This window comes from Rhinolophus hipposideros, assembly GCF_964194185.1.
Source record: "Rhinolophus hipposideros genome assembly, chromosome: 8".
Lineage (NCBI taxonomy): Eukaryota > Metazoa > Chordata > Mammalia > Chiroptera > Rhinolophidae > Rhinolophus > Rhinolophus hipposideros.
Genome location: NC_138054.1, coordinates 13,117,932 through 13,128,506, shown reverse-complemented (window position 1 = coordinate 13,128,506; position 10,575 = coordinate 13,117,932). Strand labels below are relative to the sequence as shown.

Below are 10,575 nucleotides of genomic sequence, written 5' to 3'. Positions count from 1 at the left end.
ATATGCAACAAAAAGAAAAATGTCAATATTTTTTACCACACAATATTTTGGTGGTATGTATGAAGCAGTTATATGTTATATCAGATATAATATATTAAATATGTATGCATATTTAATGAATCATTACATGTAAAGTACTTACTATCTGGCACATATTGCTCAGTGCATGCTAACTATTACTATTTATGCATTTGTTCAACAAATATTTCTTGAGGGTCCACTACATGCCAAACACTGTTCTAGTGCTGGGAATACATAATTGAATAAAACAGACAAAATTCTCTTTTTTCATGGTGCTTACATTCTGATGGAGAAATAAACTGATTAAATGAGTATATTACCATGTTTCCCCCAAAACAAGACTAGGTCTTATATTAGTTTTTGCCCCAAAAGACGCATTAGGGCTTATGTTCAAGGGATGTCATCCTGAAAAATCATGCTAGGACTTATTTTCCGGTTAGGTCTTATTTTCAGGGAAACACGGTATATAAGATATTTGGAGGTCATAAGCACCATAGAGAAAAATTATGCAATAAAGAAGAATAAAGAGTGTTGAGGGAACATAGGAGGCAATTGGTTTGTAACTTTGAATAAGATGGCCAGAGAAGATCTTGCTGAGGAGGTGAGATTGGCACAAAAACTTGAAGGAAATAAAAGAAGGAGCTAGGAAGATATCTGGGAGAAATATGTTCCACACAGCGGGAACAGTACGTGCAAGAAACAGTGAGGAGGCCAGGTTGGCTAAAGCAGAGGGAACATGGGAACAAGTAGTATGAAATTAGCCACTGTGCCTTCTGTGACTGAAAGAGTTACCTAAGCCCAGTGCCCACTGTATTACATTGCTTGGGCTGCCATCACAAAGGACCACAGACGGGGGAGCTTACCCAACAGTAAGTTATTTCCTCACAGTCCTGGAGGCTGGAAGACTGAGTTCACGGCATCAGCAGGGCTGGTGTCTTCTGAGGACTCATCAGCAGGATTGATTTCATGTTGGCTTGCAGAGGCCATGTCCTCCGTGTGTCCCCCAGGTCTTCCCTGTCCACGGCTGTGACGTCCTGCACAACAAAAGCTGTGGGGAGCGAGGAGGGTGGCACAGGGTTAAGAAATACAGTAGCCATGAATAGAGTGCAAGCGGGGGCAAGGGGCTGCAGCCTCAAAGGCTGAGCCCCGAATAGGGCCAACACATGGCTTTTATTAGTTAGGTGAGGAAGTAAAGGAAGTAAAGCTTGTCAATCTCAAGATCTGTGAATCCCATACATTACAATAGGAAACTGATTCAAGCCAATCACCCTTGCCTGCAGGCAGCAGAACCATAAGGCTCAGGATAAGTATATCCCCAAGGGACAAAACCTTTATGCATATGAATAGATGGAGAGCACATCATTGAGTCAGTTCCCCTGCAGGTTGTGGGAAGGAATGCAGCCACAAAGACAGAGGCTCTCCTTAGCCGGGGGAAGGTGGGGGGCTGTGCCCACCTTTATCAACCCTGCGAGTTCCCCAGATGGTCCCCACGCAGCTGTATCTGGTTTGGGTTCTCCTCCCCCACCCGCCATAAGGAATCTTACCCATCATTGACTAACCAGCCATCTTTTGGGGCCAAGCAGGGAGACATAAGGTGTAAGCACAAAGGTCAAGCAAAGTCCCCGAAAGGATCTGTCTCACAGACTCTCCTTTCTTTAGATGCAGGTACCAGGAGACAGATGGGTAGGCTGCTGCGTGGCAACACATGGCTGTGTCCTAATCTCTTCTTATAAGGACACCAGTCCTATTGGATTAGGGCCCATGCCAATGACCTCATTTAACCATAATTATCCCATTTCCCTGAAAATAAGACCTAGCTGGACCATCAGCTCTAATGCGTCTTTTGGAGCAAAAATTAATATAAGACTCAGTCTTATTTTATTATAAAACAGGTCTTTAATATAATATAGTATAATATAATATAATGTAATATAATATAAATATAATATAGTACAGGGTCTTATATTAATTTTTGCTCCAAAAGATGCATTAGAGCTGATGGTCCGGCTAGGTCTTATTTTTGAGAAAACACGGTGCTTCTTTAAAAGCTCCATCTCCATACCACCTCACTCCAGTCAAAATGGCTATCATCAATAAATCAACAAACAACAAATGCTGGCGTGGATGTGAAGAAAAGGGAACGCTAGTGCACTGTTGGTGGGATTGCAGATTAGTGCAGCCACTATGGAAAACAGTATGGAGGTATCTCAGGAATCTGAAAATGGAACTACCCTATGATCCAGTAATTCCACTCCTAGACATCTACCCGGAGAAATCCAAAACTCCAATTCAAAAATCTGTATGCACTCCTATGTTTATTGCAGCACTTTACACAATAGCCAAGATATGGAAACAACCGAAATGCCCATCGGTAGATGACTGGATTAAGAAGCTGTGGTACATTTATACAATGGAGTATTACGCAGCCATAAAGAAGAAAGAAATCTTATCATTTGCAACAACATGGATGGATCTAGAGAACATTATGTTAAGTGAAATAAGTCAGAAAGAGAAAGACAAGTACCATATGATCTCACTTATATATGGAATCTAAAGAAAAGACTATGTGAATGAACTAATCAGAAACAGTTTTGGGGACACAAAGAAAAAACCGAGAGTTGTTAGATGGGTGTGGGGGGGGGGGGTTGGGGATAAGGGGAAAGGTGAAGGGATTTGGAAGCAGCTGGTAACCACAAGATGGCCTCAGGGTTTTTTTGAAAATTAATTTGGGGAAGGTATTCAATAATGTTGTGGGGATTTTGTTGGGTATCCGATGGACATGCATCCTATTTGGGAGACCACCTCAGGGATACTGTGGATACTTGATCATGGCATTGTACACCAGAAGCTAAACATTAATGAATGCCAAGTATAATTTTATATATATAATGTGATGGTTCAGTGTGAGGTCGGAGGGATAGTGGATGGGGGGAGGGGGGTTCTCAGTGTGAGGGATATAAATGATGAACATCTAAGTATTACCTTGTCTTGTACACCTGAAACTAATAAATAAAAAATAAAATAAATAAAATAAATAAAAAATAAAAAAAATAAAAGCTCCATCTCCAAACACAGTCACATTCTGAGGTACTGGGGATTAGGACTTCAACCTATGAACTTGGAGGAAGGGGACACAATTCCCATAACAGTCTATCATACCCACAGTCATTTCCTTTGTGGTCACATGCACTGTGGTGAAATCCCTTACAAGGACAAGGCTTCCTTCCTACCAGCGTCTGGTTATGGGATTCTAGGGTCAGGTGACTCTATTGCTTCACTTTGCATTTTTGGACTCGCTTACAAGATAGCATGGGTTTTCTGACTGCTCTCACCAAGTTTAGGAATGTTTGTTCCCAAGGTTTAAAATAGGAAAAGTTTGGGACTACATGAAATGAAGGCATTTATAATCTCTATAGAAAGGTAGGAAAGCATAAGGACAACTGTTGAGAGAAGAGAATGTAATCGTAAGGGAAAACAGCTACTTGATAGCTTCCTAATTTCTCCATTTTTAAGGCTGGTACTCCGAAAAAAAGTTCTAATGTTATAGCCATAAATTCAGCACATAGACAAAGTGCTTGGGAAGCATTTCTCTTCTGAATGTATGACAAAAGTTAGCCATCCCAAATTCCATGCCTTTCACAGTCTCTCCTGTGATGTGGAGCCTGGGGAGCCCTCATTAATCAAGAGTATGGAGCTGAAGGGTTGTTTTCCACCCTGTGAATGAAGCCCCAGAGTTTATGCTCCAGAACCAGCTTACTCTACGTCACACCATTCTTCGGAGATCTTCTCTTCAGCTCGGGATGAGCCTTTGGCCTATTTCATGCCTTAGGGAGACCTTACGTTTACCTAAAATTCTGCTCTTACCCACCACACCTGGATTTCACTACAAAACTCTCCTTTCCTTTGTCTTTTTTTCCCCTCTCTGTATTGTTTCCTTAATTAGAAAAATTCTCACCCCTACCTCCACTCCACACATGAGGTGTCTCAAGGCAAGTCAAACTAAAATAAAAGGGAAAAAAAAATGTTGTTTATAAACCATTTCTTTGGGAGTTTTGCCCAGATTTTATTATATCCTAACCATGTGATAAAAGGTACACATATTTTTATGGCCTCCATAAGCTCCTCCAGTTCTGCTGTTCTGCCACTTACTAGCTATGTGTGAGCTGAGCAAGTTATTTAAGCTCTCTGTGCCTTGGTTTTCAAATGAAAAATGGAGAGAGATGTGGCTAATTGTGAGGGTGATTTAGGAGGATTAAAAGAATAAATACATATAGGTACTTAGATTAATGAGTGATCCTGGCAAGTACTATGTAAATGTTTGTTGTCGTCATCATCATTATTATCTTTTTCTGGGAAATTGCTCAAAAGTTGAAGGGACATTAGGTGCTGCAAAGCACTCATCTAAGTTAATGGAATGTATAAATGAAAGAATTAGCAAAATTAATGACTACTAACCTGTTTTTCCTACTGAAATGTTAATCTTCTTTTTCAATTAAAGTTTATTGGGGTGACAATTGTTAGTAAAGTTACACAGATGTCAAGTGTACAATTCTGAAATACATCATCTATATATATATCACATTGTGTGTTCACCGCCCAGTGTCAGTTCTGTTTCCATCACCATATGTTTGTGAAATGTCAATCTTAATGGATCATTGACTTAAATATTATTATGGACTTTCCTTATTTCAGGTAATCAACAATGGCTTCTTTTTTGGGGGTGAGGGGAATTTTTTTTTTAAATAAATGGAAGTATTTAAGAAAAAGACACGTGTTCCTTCAAATAGGTTAAGAAAAGCTTCCTTCCCCCCACCCCTTTCTCCCCACTGTGGGGACCCAAGTGGGTCCTTTAGAAACTTTCAGCAAAGGGAGCCTTAGCCTCCTTGACCTCTTCCTTCCCCAGCAGCTGGGATGAGGCCACCGTTCTCCTCGCAGGTCACTTGATCTTGAGGGCCTTCAAGGCTGGCTCCAAGCGCTTCACGTCCAAGTGCTCACGCGGGTCCCTGCCGGTGGCAGAACTGGAGCCCTGGGCCTTGCCCCGCTGAGCATCGCCATCTGGCTGCCGCCGTCCTTGCGCAGCGAGTCCCCGCCTGCCCGCTCCGGGCTCGCCTTCCTGTGGGGTCCTGGAAGCGCCCACGGGCCGTGGGGCCGCGCTGCGCGCTTCGCTTGGCCACGTCCAGCCGCCCACCGCGGCTCAGCGTCCCCGCGACCGTCGTGGATGACAGGCACTGGGCAGCAGGCTTGGCCCGCGGCCACCAGACTGTTTTCTGTGATGAGGTCAGGGCCAGCAGCGGCAGCGTGTCAGAGGCCACAGTCGCACGGCCACCGCCTGGTGGGCGTCGGCCAGGCCCCCGGCGCCGTGGTGGCTGACCCACGCCACGCGACGCCACGCACCCAGCCGCGGCTACTGCCGGCCTCAAACACCAGGTCCCCAAAGGGCGTCCTGGAGCCCCACGGGGCAGGTGCCGGTCGCTCTTGCCCCTCCTTGAGGTAGGCTGAGAAGATCCGGCACTTGAAGCCACAGCACGTTGTTGGGGTGCCAGGCTAGGCTGAGGACGGTGGAACGAGTGGGCTTCCTGATGTGCTTGCACACCCCCCAGTCCCTTTCCTGCCTAAAATAGCAGATGGACATGGCACGGGAACCACTGCCCGCCGCAAACTTGTTCTCACTGGGGGCCCAGCGCACGCAGCGAGCGGCTCTGCTGATCGCAGGACGACGAGCGTGGGCTTCCACGTGCGGCCCTTCAGCGCCCACGCGTGGGCATTCGGGTCTGTGCCGCAGGGCACGATGCGGTGACTCTCAGGGGCCCAGTCAATGCCTGTCACCTGCCCGTTCTGCTCCTTGAGCTGGTGGACCTTGACCCATTTGGCCCCGCTCTTCTCAGAGACGTGCACCTCGTGGGTGTTGGGGCAGATGGCAGTCTGCGTGCGGTCCTTGTTCCAGGCTGGCAGCTGACGGGCTCCGCGAGGAGGCCGCGGTCGGCGGTGGCTCCTCGGCTTCTCGGGGCGCTGGGCCGGAGACGCGCCGAACTGGCTCTGGGACTTGCAGCCACTTCCTCCAACAATTGCTTCTCAAGGGAAAAATATATTTCTTTTTTATTATTTTGGGGGACACGGCCTCCAACGGTATTTCTAAAAATGTTAATCACTTAGTGACACCCTGCAATGAATAATCACTACACTAGCTACCATTTGAAGAGTGCTTGTTCAGTGTCAGGCACTTTACATATACCATCTCATTTAATTTTCAGAATAATCCTGACAGACATATTATCACCATCCTTATTTTAAAGTTGAAGAAACTGAAGCCCAGAGACATTTCATAACCTGACCAACAGCTAGTAGATGACAGAGCTGATTTCAAATCAAGGTCTGTAGTTTTCCACACCCATGGTCCTTACATTTAGATTCTTTATTGTGAAGTGGCTATAAAATTACTAGACAGTGGGTCAGACCTTCAGTTGGTGGCCGCGGTCAGATGCAGACGCTGTTTCACAGCAGTTGCAGGGCAATGTGCCAACTATTTCTAGAAGAGTGTGCAAACTATAGGAATGCAGTGGTAAGCCTTCGTTTAGTATTAAAACAGGGGATTTAAATAATCTACGGGAAGAGTTCAACGTTGAGGGAAAATATTAAGTATAATCATGAAAATTGTATTTATTGAGCATTCATATGCCACTGCATGTCACAAACATTAAAAAAAAAAAAATAAAGACACGGTCCCTGCAAGATCTTTTTAATAGGTAGCCTAGTGCGGGCTTCTTCGACAGGCGCATTACCTTTCACTGTGCATGCGACAGAATCATCTGTGGGAATTAAGTCCCGGGCTGAAATGAAACGGCACAATGGGCAACTACAATGAGGGGCTGCACCAGACCATCCAGGAGCCAGCCATCGTGCCTTATCACAGAGGACTTTTACTCAGAAAGTCAGAAAAATCAGAACAGAGTCTTTTTAAATGCTTCTGATACTTCAATGTGACGTTTTTCCATGGAATCCCTTTTCCTCATTTTTGCTTGATCAATGTTGGCAACCCACGCGGTTTATTAACAAGTGGTGTTGACAGGTTAATTACAGGAGGAAATTAGTGCACATGAGAGACCTAAGTGGTCACTCTGACTCGCAATCACCCTTCATTGGAAATGATTTGCTACAGCTTCTCATTCACCTCTTGGGCAGTGTTTGGACACAAATGAAGATGCACAGAACTCCGGCCTTTAGCGAGCACTATGCCTCGCTGGAAACTTGGCAAGGACTAATTTCAGTATATAAAATAGTAAAGATAACCTAACACAGCATATAGTTCCCTAGAGCTGCCATAACAACAGCACCCCAAGCTGAGTGCTGTGAACCACACAAATCATTCTGGAGTCCAAGATCAAGGTGTCTGCTGGGCCTTGCTCCCTCTGCAGGAGCAAGTGCAGCATCTGTCCTAGGCTTGTCTCCTAGTTTCTGGTAGTTCCTTGGCTAGTGGCAGTGTAATACCAGTCTCTACATGGCTTTCCCCCTTTTTGTGTCCCTGTGTCCAAACTGCACTTTTATAAGGACACCAGTCATATTGGATTAGGACCCTCCCAAGCGACGTCATTTTAACGTGATTATATCTATAAAGACCCTATCTCCAAATATAGACACATTCTCAGGGACTGGGGTTAGGATTCCAACACAGGACCTGCGTGTGGTGGAATTAAACTTGTAACACAATGTTACTATCCCATGCACTGATGGCTCTAGCAGATGAAGGTGTTGAGGGCAAGAGGCAGGTACTATGTTGTTCGGTAAAGTGTGTGCTTCAAGGTCATGCTGCCCTGGATATGAATCCTAACAGGGTCTACGAATCCTGATCATAAATCCTGATCTACGAATTGTGGCCTTAGGAAAGTTACTCGTACTAATTGCTGAAAGGTAGGTTACAACTACCTTGAGATTTTTTTTTAAAGTGATCCTTTAAAAATCATTCATTTTATGTATTTAGCAAATATGTACTTTACAAATATTAATTTATATAGTCCTTATCACAACTCTAGAGGTCACAAAGGAGGCATACAAAAGTTAAGTCACTGACCCTCAGGCATACAGCTAACAGAAACAGAGGCACATTTCAAAAATAGCAGCCTGGCCTAAGACCTAAGGATTTTACCAGCAGCTCCGGTTCTGCTTTCCAAAGTGGCCCACTAGGCACTGCCATTCCATGTCCTACTTACCTTTGTGCAAAATATTTTACTGTCTTCCCATCTGACTCAGAAGTTAGGCCAACGTCCTTCTCATGCCTACAAGGCTGTCAAAGATCTTGCCCTGCCTGCTTTGTGAGCTCATCTCCTATCACCCAATCATCCCTTGTGTTCCAGCTAAACTGCAGCTCTTTGGCTCACTGACAGCCTTTGCTGTTCCCTCTGGCTGTAATGCTTTTCCCATCATAGCTTCCACAGGATTTGCTCCAGTACTTTGCTCAACCTGGCCACCCTCTATGCACCTTATGCTGTTCTGTTTTTCTTCATGTCACTCATTACCACCTGATGTCATATGTTTATTGATTGTTTGCAAATTGCTTCTCTCCCAGACCTTCATGAGGATAGAGTCTTTGCTCATTTATTCAATGCTGTTACCTCAGTGCTTAGTGACCTCAGTGCTCAGTGCTTATATGCTCAATAAATATTTGTGAGTGGATAAATCAATCAATAATGAGGTGACTACGCTTATTAAATAAAAATTGTAATTTTTTAATGTAGAAACCAAAGCTTACTGAAAGTGGCACAGCATTGGGTTGAGAATCAAGTGATTTTAGTTGGGTGATTTTTTTTTTCTTAATATTTAGGGGGACGCATGTTGCGGAACTTCACCACATATCAGGCTTTCCAAATGATATTTGGGCCCAATGCCCATGATGTAAGAAGCAGTCACTGAGGGCTGAGGGAGGAGGATGAGGAGAAGGAAAAAGGAAGGGGGAAGGGCCGCCAAAGGAGAAAGAAAGGGAAGGGAAGAAATTTCAACATCTACTGTACCTTGCTGAGCAGTATGCTACGGTGTCAGCTGCAAAGACGAGAAAGCAGGATGGGCCCACGAGCAGCTGTCCCATGGCAGAAGATGCCATATATCGAAGACACTTTACTTTCTGTTGGTCTGGTTGTCTGCGGGAAAGAGTGCGTTGAGTGCCTCTGTTCTTCATTTCTCCTTTATGAGGAGAGAGGATTTTCTCAGAACCCATGAAGGCCACTTCTCTAAGCCACAGTAGTACGAAAACCAGTAGTGAGACTTCTTAGATGGGCAGTCACCTCCAGAGGTATTTTCTGTCCCCAAGGACAAGGCAGGTTGCTCAGCCTCAAGTTGATTCAGTTTCTCATTGGCTTGCAAAAGTCTGGATAAATTATTTTCTGAAGGGCTTTTTGTCTCCTGCTATTCTCAGCAAAGGAAACAATAGCTTGCTAGTGACTCTGTGTGCCTCTGTCACCCTTAGAACAATAAACTTCCACACTGAAAGGCTAGTAGAAGCAAACTCACTCCACGGGAACTGCATTTTGGCTTGCAATTCCAAATGTTCAAAAGCAAAATAGGCCTAGCCCAGGTCATAGTGTCTGTGACTAATGAAAACCCTACCGGCTGCCACTCTTCGTTGGCCTAACACAAGAGCAAGTGTTTCATGGGTATTGTGCTCCAATGATCCTTCTTTAACCAGACCCCAGCCGTCTCCTGTGGAATGTCCTTATCAGCCTTAATAGTCACCACATTCCATACCGCTCTTTCTAGCAGGGGGAGTGTGAAGCAATGCTACTATATAAGGCTATTTCCAGCTGCCAAAGTGGTGCTTTCAATGACAAGGCTTTGTGTGTCAGACCATCCTCCTTTCAAACCCAGGGCAAGAGGAAGAGACATCTTGGATGAGATTGTTTGGGTGTCAGACCATAAAATGCAGAATGTGCTGCAATTAATGGTGTCTGATATCAGTGTGCATTCGATATCTGAAAATGTATGCCTTTTTTGGAATCTAGAAGGGCTATTCTTTGGGGTCACAGTTCACAAATGTACATTCTGTACTTATATTCACTCTCTAGATTTGACAGGGTGCCCTGTGATTATTTCATTTTCCAAAAAGTGAAGGAGGAGGGAGTTCTGGTTTCCAGGAAATTTTCTAGTAACTTTTCTGACATCTAACTCAAGGTTCACACTATGAAGGATAGATCCAGAGAAGACAGAGTTTCAAGATCCATTGTGTTTGATGCAGGTTATAGGGTGGAAGGCATTTACCTTCTTTGGGATATAGTTTTAAACTTAACATTACATAATTTGCACATTCTTGATATTCACCAACTCCTTTATTTATTCAACCAACATTTATCTACAACATACTCTGCTGACCTGAAAAGTTTGGAAAGAGAGAAGATATAAGAAGGGGAGAGTGATACAGAAATGTCCTAAATAATTATGGGGGTAATTAATATCTAAAACAGTCAATAATTTTGCATTACTGGGAATATAGAATGAAAATGAAAAATATACTTCAAATTATGAAATAGAATCTCTCAAAGTAATAAAAAAAAGAAAGGCTCTCTATGATAG

The 10,575-nt window shown here is 44.0% G+C and overlaps 1 pseudogene across 1 annotated transcript; it reads right to left on the bottom strand.

Annotated features, from left to right (window-relative positions):
• Positions 1–4,998: 4,998 nt before the first annotated feature.
• Positions 4,999–9,226, bottom strand: LOC308500960 (actin-related protein 2/3 complex subunit 1B-like; annotated as a pseudogene). Its single transcript has 2 exons — positions 9,024–9,226; positions 4,999–6,153 (listed from the first exon to the last, which is right to left on the bottom strand). The product of its transcript is annotated as an actin-related protein 2/3 complex subunit 1B-like (transcript).
• Between the last annotated feature and the right edge of the window lie 1,349 nt (positions 9,227–10,575).